The sequence below is a fragment of the Dipodomys ordii genome, unplaced genomic scaffold (assembly GCF_000151885.1).
Source record: "Dipodomys ordii isolate 6190 unplaced genomic scaffold, Dord_2.0 Scaffold139, whole genome shotgun sequence".
Classification (NCBI taxonomy): Eukaryota; Metazoa; Chordata; class Mammalia; order Rodentia; family Heteromyidae; genus Dipodomys; species Dipodomys ordii.
Window position 1 is genome coordinate 2,766,479 of NW_012267355.1, and position 10,678 is coordinate 2,777,156.

The following is a 10,678-nucleotide window of genomic DNA, read 5'->3' on the forward strand; positions in this document are numbered from 1 at the left end:
AAAAATTATATTAAGTGAAGTAAGCCAGGCCCAAAGAAACATAGGTCCCATGGTTTCCGTTATTTGCAATAACTAGTATATGTCTGAGACAAGCAGGAAAGGTCAGATAAGTTGAGGTTAGGTGAAATGAACCCCAAGATAAGGACTCAAGTGGTTTTTCTTTCTTGCCATTGTTTCTAACATATTTATAAGATGATTTCTTTGTTGCTTTATATATCCTTCCCCCCACGGTATAACCCCTGTTTTCACTGTATTTGATGTTAGCATAATTTGGGGAGGGGAAGGGAAAAAACAAATTGTTTAAATAGGGATATGGGTGGATCCATTGCAACAATGAGATGTACAAGTCATTGTGTGGAAAAACGAACTTTACAACTTTGGCTAGGGGTGGGGAGGAGAATGGGAAGGGATGGGAAGGGGAAACAAAGGAGGAGGCAACAATACTTGATAAGAAATGTACTCATTACCTTGCCCATGTAATTGTAACCCTTCTGTATGGTATTTTTACAATTAAAAAAAATAGTGCTTGACCACAGACGTTTTCAGGTACTACTTAGTAAATAATTGGCTGCTTTATTGGTTGCCACAGAGAAATTGCTTTTGTGAGCAAGTAAGATAAATCCTCTGTTCAGTTCAGGCTTCCACTACTGTATAATTCTCATTGTCATTTGAATATTCCATTCTAAGAAATCATATTTTGAATATACAAACAGCAAGCGAGTGGCATGTTATGTTTTAATTATCAAATGGTTCTAACGTTAATTTTCTCTGTGTTGCCCAGAGCTTCTCAAAAATGTAGATTTAATGACATCAGAAGTGCCTTGAGAGAGGAGCAACTCATTAGAAACCCAACAAGATTCTGGGTATGACAATGCCATATAGAGGACCCTGGGACACCTCATTGACAAGGAATACCATCATCACTCTTTGCACAATTCTCTGAATTCACAGTCAAGTCACTGAGCCATCATCCCCTCTTCTAAATAAAAGATAAAGCACTCCATCAGTTGTTACCACTAACAAAAGGAATTTGAAAATTTTCTATCTTTCATAGAATTACAAATGTACAAAAGGGATTAATTGGGAAACTCTGCTGAGTCCCTACTCTTCTATACTACACCTTGCATTTAGTCTTGAATACAGCCTTCATCATAATGTTTTACATTCGTATGGTAGTTTTGATCTTAAATATCCCCTATGATCCATGAGTTAAAGACATAGTTCCCATTTGGAGGTGATGGAAACTTTAAAAGGTCTTGGGTAACTGGGAGCATGCTCGCAAAGGGGTTTGTGGAAGTGTGGTCTCATTCTCTTTTTCTCTTTTGTTCCTGGCCATGATGTAAATTTCCTCTTCTTGTGCTCCTGCCATGATGTACTGCCTTGTTGCCACCCCAAAACAACCAAAACAACCATCCATGAACTGAAATTTCCTAACCTGTGTGCCACAACAAATTGTTCCTCTTTAAAGTTTTCTCATATAGTAGTGAAAAGCCAATGATTACCTTAAATTTGCTATATTTATTAACCTTTCTTGCCTATAATTTATTAGGAAGCAGTGCTAGTGTCTTCTTTTCTCTCCAGTGGCAAAAGCAATGTCAACAGAAATGAAGGGAAGAGAGAATAAACATTTATCTGTATGAGTTACCTTGAGAAACTCCACAAAGTTTCTAAGAGAAAAATGTATCACATCCCCTTGAATCTAACATGATTATAACATGTGCCATTATTTTATCTATCACTAAGAAAGAGTCAAAAAAGTAAATGTGACTCTGCCACTGATTGAAAGATACACTTTACTTTTAGGATGATAAAAACATGAAGAAGTATGACATGGTTAGGGCTATGAAGAATAAACACATGTCTGCTAAAAATGGTTTTCTTGTCCTTATTGTGCAGTCATTCAAATTCTACCATATTGGCAAGTAGGGATGATACTTCACCTCAGAAACCATAGCCTGAGGGACTCTGTAGACTGATGCTTTCCCTTTAAACTCTACCTAAGCATATAAAGCCAACTGTTATATGTGCAGTTAATAGATACTAGTTCATTGATCACTCACATAGGTCACTTGTCTCTCCACCAAGCATATATTTAATTTAGACCACAGGCTACATACTATGAACCTTAAATTGTACTCAATGTTTAAATGAGAATATTAAATGTAAATGGGTGGGCCAGGTATTGACGCCATCTATTTAAATGAATTTTAAACCTAATTAGGTGACTAATTGTACATCAGAACTTGGTGTACAATATGTCATATATGGTTAATGATGATTTATTCCAAAATTCTATATTTGAATTGCTTTGTTCTCCATTTTCAATGAGTGAAATCACTAAAAGACAGTTTTAAATTTGAGGTTGTTCTACTTTTTGATCATTCTCTGCCTATTAAGTTTACAGAAATTTAAAACCATCATAAGATAAAACCCATGTTAGGAAAATAAAACCTAAAAATTGCTGTTTAATGCCTACCACAGAGCTATATAACTGCACAGAATTGAAACAGTAAATTCTAGACCATATTTGCCAAGTGCAAAGTACTACGCTGGTAATTATTAATATTCTAACACAAAGGAGTGTTGTATGGGTAAAGCCTCTCATCAACCTAGGTTGTATGATAGTATATAAACTCTTCTAACATGAATAATGTCCCTAAGTAAATTTTGGAATCCATTAAAATTTTTTAATTTAATTCAATTTTGTTGTAAAGATGATGTACAGAGGGGTTATAGTTACATAAGTAAGGTAATGAGTATGATAGTAAAAATTTAAACTAACTGGCACCAGTTACTCCTGTAATCCTAGCTACTCAGGAGGCTGAAATCTAAGAACTGTTGTTCAAAGCCAGCCCAGGCAGGAAAGTCTTGAGATTCTTATCTCCAATTACTCAGAGAAAAGGCAGAAATGGCACTGTGGCTCAAGTGGTAGAGCACTAGCCTTGAGCACAAAAGCTCATAGACTGTGCCAAAACCCTGAGTTCAAGCCCCAGGGCTGGCAAAAAAAAAATAAAGCAAAAAGATAAGCTGATGAAAAGACATGGAACCTTTCCTTTTAAAGTCTAAGATCAAATAGTAGGATAATTAAACAATAAATTATAATAAATCATTATAGCACTCTAATAAAAAGATTACAGTAAGAATTGTGAAAAAATGGTCTTGGTCTAGCTGGAATTTCAAAGGACTACTAAAAGGCACATAAAGTTTTACTTAATATAATAACTACAATGGAGGGAAAGAAGCCTTTTTCACTGTTGTTGGGAGGATAAACTAATCCAACTACTCTGGGAATCATTATGAAGGTTCTATAAAAATCTAAAAGTAGAATGAACTACCACATCATTCTGCTATACTACTGCTGGGTATCTATTCAAAGGATTCATATTCAGCATATGGTAGAAATACCTGCTAACCCATATTTATTGTGGCACATTTCACAATAGCTAAGTAATAGAATCAGCCTAGAAATCCAACAATGGGATGAATGGATGATAAAATAATCATGAAATACACACACACATACATACACACACATTCACTCACACAGTGGCATTTGTCTAGCCATAAACAACAATGAAATTACATCATTTACAGAATGATTATGGAAATAGAAATTGTTCTCAATGAATTAATCCAGAATTAGAAGGACTAATAGTGTTTTTTCTCTCAGATGTGGTATCTAGACCTAACAATAAACAATTATAAAAAAAGCAACAAGAAAAGCAGAAAACAAAAAAATTCCACGTGAACATACAAAAGATGCTATTTGCTATTGGTAGGGAAAGGAAAAAATGGTAGAAGGAAGAGAGGGGCTGAAGGTTGATGGAAAGTAAATATGATCCAAGTGTATTATATACACATATGAAAAGAAACATAATGGAACCAATTATTTTGCAAAAAATTTTAAAATACAAAAAAAATTGTAATAATAATAGGTATATCAAGCCGGGTACTGGTGGCTCACACCTGTACTCCTAGCTACTCAGGAGGCTGAAATCTGAGGATCTCGGTTCAAAGCCAGCCTAGGCAGGAAAGTCCATGAGACTCTCACCTTCAATAAACCACTAGAAAAGCGGAAGTGGTTCTGTGGCTTAAGCGGTAGAGTGCTCACTTTGAGCTAAAGAGAGCAGGGACAGCACCCAAGCCCAGAGTTCAAGCCCCATGACCAACCAAGTAATAATAATAATAATAGTAATAATATCAAGAAATACACCTTGGTTGATAGTAATGTTAGGACATTTTCTGAATGTCATAATGTTGGAGGTATTTGGGAATTTTTGTAATTTTATAATTTAATTTTTTCTCATCATAAAGCTACTCATTTATATCCAAAATATAATAAAGTGTCTGTGGCCAACTGGGAGAAAAGTTGTTCCAAGCAGAGAAAATTACTGAATGAAGGCAGTATTTATTTCAGGATGTGAAAGGCATGTATAGGAAAGACTCATTGCTTTAACACAATGTGTACATGAAGAAAGGTCCAAAATAGAAACTAAAAATTTCTTAATGAGCAAATAAGAGGCTTTTAAATAAAAAAGAGCACAACTCAAATCCTATAAAGATCATTCTTGCTCTAATGTGAGAAACAGATTTCAAACATACATTTGGGAAGGGATTCCAGCAGGAAGATAGATTATTCCAGCAGAGACTGGATGAAAATATAAAATGAGATAGGATTAACTGTGAATAGATAGGAATAAAGATGTGAGAGTAATTGAGGGAAGAATAGGAAGTTGGTTCTGTTTGGCTGTGTGAGCCACGATATGGGGTAGGTAGGAAAGAGAAATACTCAACAAGGAGTTGATGAAAACTGAGAAGAAATCAGGCTTCAATTACTGTTGTAATGACAGCATACCCATTGGTAACCAAAGAAGAGTCTAGCGCAGGTCAAGTTTTGTTTTAGATGGTCTTAGAATGTCTGGAATAGTTAAAATGCCTTTTAGGAGGGAGATGAATTCTTTGTGTGAAGATTAAAAGGGTAGTCAGCTAGAAGTTGTACATATGGGAGAGTATTTTTGTATTTATCCTTATTATCTTTCAGTCTATTTTCTTCCTGAACCATGGCAGGGTCTTTACTGGTGACAGTCATTCTGAATGTCGTGGATCACTTATACTTTCTTAGATTTGTTTTCAAAACAGTGGCAAAGAGATGCTAGAAGAGGCATAGGAGCTAGGCACCAGAGGCAGACACCTGTAGTCCTAGCTATCAGGAGGCTGGAATCAGAGGATCAAGGTACAAAGTCAGGCTGGGCAGGGAAGTCTGTAAGACTCATCACCAATTAACCACCACCACCACCAACAACAACAAATAGCCTATAGTCGAGCTGTGGCTCAAATAGTAGAGCACTAGGCTTGAGAAAAAATGCTCAAGGACAGCAATGAGGTCCTAAGTTCAAACCCCAAGATGGGACATCTCCCCACAACACACACACACACACACACACACACAGAGAGAGAGAGAGAGAGAGAGAGAGAGAGAGAGAGAGGCATAGAAAAGCATCTAAGTTTTGCCAGCTCTGATCACAGGATAATAATATTTTTTCCAAAATGGTTCTCTTGATTTTGGTATGCAAAGACAGTAAACTACATTTTTTGTATAAAAGCCCATCTTTTCTCAATGTATGCACCATACATCTGCCATTTTTTTCAAAACATTTTTCTAAGTTGATCTGAAAAGGCTGTGGCAGCAGATTGCCTTGGCTACCTCAGGCTTAGATCAAATGTGGGCTGAGAGAAAAACACATGAGAAGTGGAGGTTTGTGTAAAATAAAGAGCAAGCCAAATCAGCGTACTCTAAAAGAAAAGCAGATCCACAGCACAGCAAGCTTGATGGAATATTCTGTATAGTGATCTTACACAAATGGAACAGAACATAAAAAGATGTAGCAACTAGCACACAATTACAAGCAGAAACTGGAACTTTCCTTATTCATTTTCTACTCTGGAGAGCTCTGCTGTGTATTCTACAACAATGAACAATTCTTTTGCATCAGGCACTTAAGAAAATGTTTTCCAAACATCCTAGTAGCACATCTTATTCTGATGCCTGCCATGTCCTTTTGGGTTAAATCAATGCTTTGCCTCTGAAATTCATTTTCTTCAATTCGATCCTTGAGCAGCACCTCAGATTCAGAACCAGCTTGGATTTCCCTTCCAAGAAAATGCTGGTTATAGTTCAGATACTCATTAATGGAAAATTCCACCAATCCAAAGTACTTCCATTATTCTTTCCATTTACATTAGAACTTTACATTTTGTCATACTCTTTAGGAGGGTTCTATTAGCTCCCTGGGGAGCATCTTCATCTTTGTGCAAATCAGAATTATTAGTTGTTTGTACAGGTCTGAAGCTTACTTATGTATGATAAATGAGAGAAATTCCTCAAAACTAGGATATACAGAAAATCTCTGACTAGTTTTCTTTATGCCAGTGAAGTCCAAACTGCATTTTATGTACTCAGCATGAGGTCTTTATAAGAATTCTGTCTATTCTCTCCTTCAGAACACTACAGGTCATGAGAAAATGGATGTGATTTCAACTCATGCCAAATATATGGGGTCGTAATTTTAATACTAATAATGATCCATTGGATAAAATAACAATAATGGCTATGAATTATACAGTGATATTTTTGCCAAGTTCTTAGCTAAGGGCTTACTATATGTTTTAGAATATACAACTATAAAAATGCAATGAGATTGATATTTGTTTTCAGATACTTTCTTTTCATCCTGTTGGTGATAGACACACTCCCATCATAAGGTTATGAAGATGTTTGGAAACCCAATACCCAACACTGACTGAACAGATGATGCTGGTATCTGTGTAGTAGTCACATATTTTCATAGCCCAGGGGAGAAGGAGACCACTTGCTGTAGAGAATGACAGGGGACATTCCAAGAAACAGAGTGAACAGTCAACAATAATGGAGGCATCTTTGTAGTAACATGACAGTGGGGTCCTATTGATTCCCCTGGAATTGTTGCATGATTTAAAACTGACATAGGCATGAAACTGGTCCATTTGACAGGGAAGATTGTTTTGCCAGGGGCCTTATCCATGGGAGTTGGAATTGGGATATCTGGAGCCCATCCACTTAAACCAGATGTCAAGGTAGCAACAGAATGTTAAATCTTAGTTTTAAGCCTTACACTGACATATTATTGTCCATATTATAAAAAATATATATCCATATTTAAGCATTTTGTTATTTCCCTTCCCCTCCCCAAATTATAAAAATTTATATATGAGATGCAGGGCACTGGAATCAAATACAATGAAAACAGGGGTTATACTGTGGGGGAAGAATATACAAAAGAAAAAAATCACATAGTACATTATAAATGCATGACCCATTTAACAATGAGATGTACAAGACATTAGGTTGAAAACAAAGTTTATAACTTGGCAGGGAGGGAGGAGTTGGGGAGTGGGGGAGGAAAGGGATGGTAGGAGAAAAACAAAGGACGTAACAATGCTCAATAGGAAATGTACTCATTACCTTACTCATGTAACTGTAACCCCTCTATACAGTATTTTTACAATAAAAAAATTCAATATCCAATGAAATGAATGATGCCAGGGGTCAGTGAGAGCCAGTGGCTCATGTCTGTAATCCTAGCTTGTCAGGAGGCTGAGATCAGAGGATTGTGATTAAAAGCAAGCTGGGCCAGAAAGACTCTTACTTGAAGTTAAAAGTAAAAAAAAATGTATAAAGACAGCTGTAGCTCAAGTGGTAGAGCACTAGCCTTGAGCATAAAAGCTCAGGAATAGTGCCCATGTCTTGAGTTCAAGCCCCAGTACTGGCACAAAAAATGATGATGATGATGATGATGATAATGATGCCAGATATCATCAGAATGGTAAGCAGTACAACCAAAATTTAAGAACACTTTTTTTGATATACAAAGATGAACTACTTACCTGTAGTCTTAAATAACATTTTGCTTTACTTTTTTCCAACCTGTTCCATCTTCTTTATTAAATTATATTTTATTATCTTTAAATAGTTGTACACAGAAGTTATCATTCAAAATATTGATTTATAAGAACAACCCATGTTGATTAATGTCACCCCTTTCAACATTCTTACTCATCCTTTCCAACTCAACTGCTCTCCAACTTCTTTTAAAGATACAATATTCTCTATAAATCAAAATCAAGTTGACTTTAAAGTCAAGTTTTTTACAACCCTAGATATCTAAACACTGCTTAGAAACTGTAGTAGGCAGAATAATGTCCTGTCCTCCTGAGATGACATATTCCCTGGAACTCATGAACATGTTACTTTTCATGGCACCAGGATATTGTCACATGTGATTAATCTAAGGATCTCAAGATAGCAATAGATCCTGGATCATACACATGGACCTACTATTATCACATACAGGTTTCTATAAGTGAATTGGTGATGTGGGTCAAATGGTAGAGCATATGATTGGCAAGCATCAGTCTCTGAGTTCAAAACCCAGTACTGCCAAAAATAAATCCTTATAAGTAGAAAAGCCATCAGACTGAGCAAGGCATAGTCATCAGGTATTGGATACAGGAAATATGAGAATCTGTTTGGTACAGACAGACTGCTACTTTCTGAACAACCAAAGAATTGTGGCCAGGAAACTTCATTGGATCCTTTCCCCTCTGGGATACTTTACCAAGATTAGTCTGCAAGTTCTTTGATACTCTGATAAATTTCTCATCTTCTCTCTCTTTTCCTTCCTTCCATTTTAATCTCCAGATAGTCTTTTCCTCTGTATCCTTTCCTAATATCCTTCATATGAAGATGATCTCTTACATATCAAAAATTAATTACATTCCTCTAAAAGATATTAAATCTGAATCCATTGAGTATCATGTTTCTCTGTCTTCTTAATGTAGTGGGGTAAAGAAGGAAAAATTGAGGAGATACAAACTTTAGGGAGCATGAGATGAGACATGCTTGGGGACAGGACCTAAGGGTTCCTGAAGCATCCATCCATCCAACATCATGGAATCCTTCTGGTTAAGTTAGAAACCTGGCTCCACCTTCTCAGAACACTTTCCTTTGGAAAGAAAAGCAAAAAAAAGCCTTCATCTTTTACAGATCTAGGAAGTTTGGCACCAATTTCTTCCCAAAGATTTATTTCATAGGGAATGGTGAAGCCTAGAGCCTTTTCAGAGAGATGTATAGAAATTTGTGATGCTGAGGAATTATAGAAACTTGGATTCGTAGCAGGACTTTCCATTTCCAAGCCTAATAAATCTCTTCTCCTTCTTGGAAAAAGCCCCAGTTTGGCTGGCAGGGAGCTGGATGGGCATCAGCCTCTAGACAGCATATTGTCGAATATCATGGTCTTTTTCATGACTAGAGTATCAACATTTAACTGACTCTAATATCAGTGTTATGCTAGTCTCATTTGTGGGAGATTGACTTTACTCCTTAACTTATACACTGCTCAGAAGACAAAAATGTAAGGCAACTAGCTCATATTCAAACCTACATGCCAATCTGTGATAAAAATTACAAGCAAATCATTACACATTTACCTAGTCAAAGTACACACAAAAATTAATACTGTAAGTGAATATCTTGATATCATCTTTTTAGATAATATTGTAAAAATATCTATCCATCTTCAATCTATATATCTGGTACAATTTTAATAAAAGAAAAATTCTAGCAAGGATTTTGGGGAAATTGATAATCTAACTCAAAATTAAAATGATTTTGTATATCCAAGGCCACGTCAGGAATAACAAAGATGAAGGACATACACTGCCAGATGTCAGGACTTACTATAAAACTATAATGACTAAATTTAAGATATTGAAAGAACAAAAAAATCCTAATCAATGGTATTAGCACAAGAGCCTAGAACCAAGCTTATACATAACATTGAATCATCCTGCACTCAGGAAAGGCTCTCCTCAAATTACCTGATCACAATGCATTCTGTTCCAGAGAGATTTGGGAGGATCAGAGAAGGAGTTTCTAGGTGGCATAAGTGAAAAAATACATACTTTAAATACATGACTAAAGTCAAACCAGCACGTCTAGCTACAGGCTTAAGAGAGACCAGTAGTAGAAAGCCAGTGGAAAACTGCCGTCTCCCACTATGTCAGAGTGCTTATTACCTGGCCCCTGGGGTTAGTAAGCCTATCAGAAGTCAGGAGGAAAAGTTATCCATGGAGATGAAAAACATGAGGGTAAACGAGAGACCGCCAGTGTCTCTACTTTTATCCAGTATCTGAGAACACCTTCAAAGTCAAAGCCACTTCCTTGTGTTCTCCTTCCTAACCTGTGCATGTGGTTGTAGCCAACCTGAATGGGAAATAACTCAAGAAGTTCTGGGAGATGTACTTTCTAACTTAGCCAAGTCAATGCAGAACTATTCAACTAAATTGGTAGGTAAAATTCAGTTACCTGATTTATAGTAAACACAATACTGTAGTACAATGCAAAAAAAAAAGAATGAATCTTTTCAATAAATCTTCCTAGATCAATGGGATATTCATGTGGGAAAACAATACATTTCTATGCCCAGCACATGGCATAAACATAATCGATTTCAGATGGATTATAAGACCTAAATGTGAAAGATGAAGCCATAAACCTTTTAGAACAGTACATGAGCAAATACCTTGAAATTTTGAGGGTAGGCAGATATTTCTTAACTAAAACACCAAAAGCATTGATGAG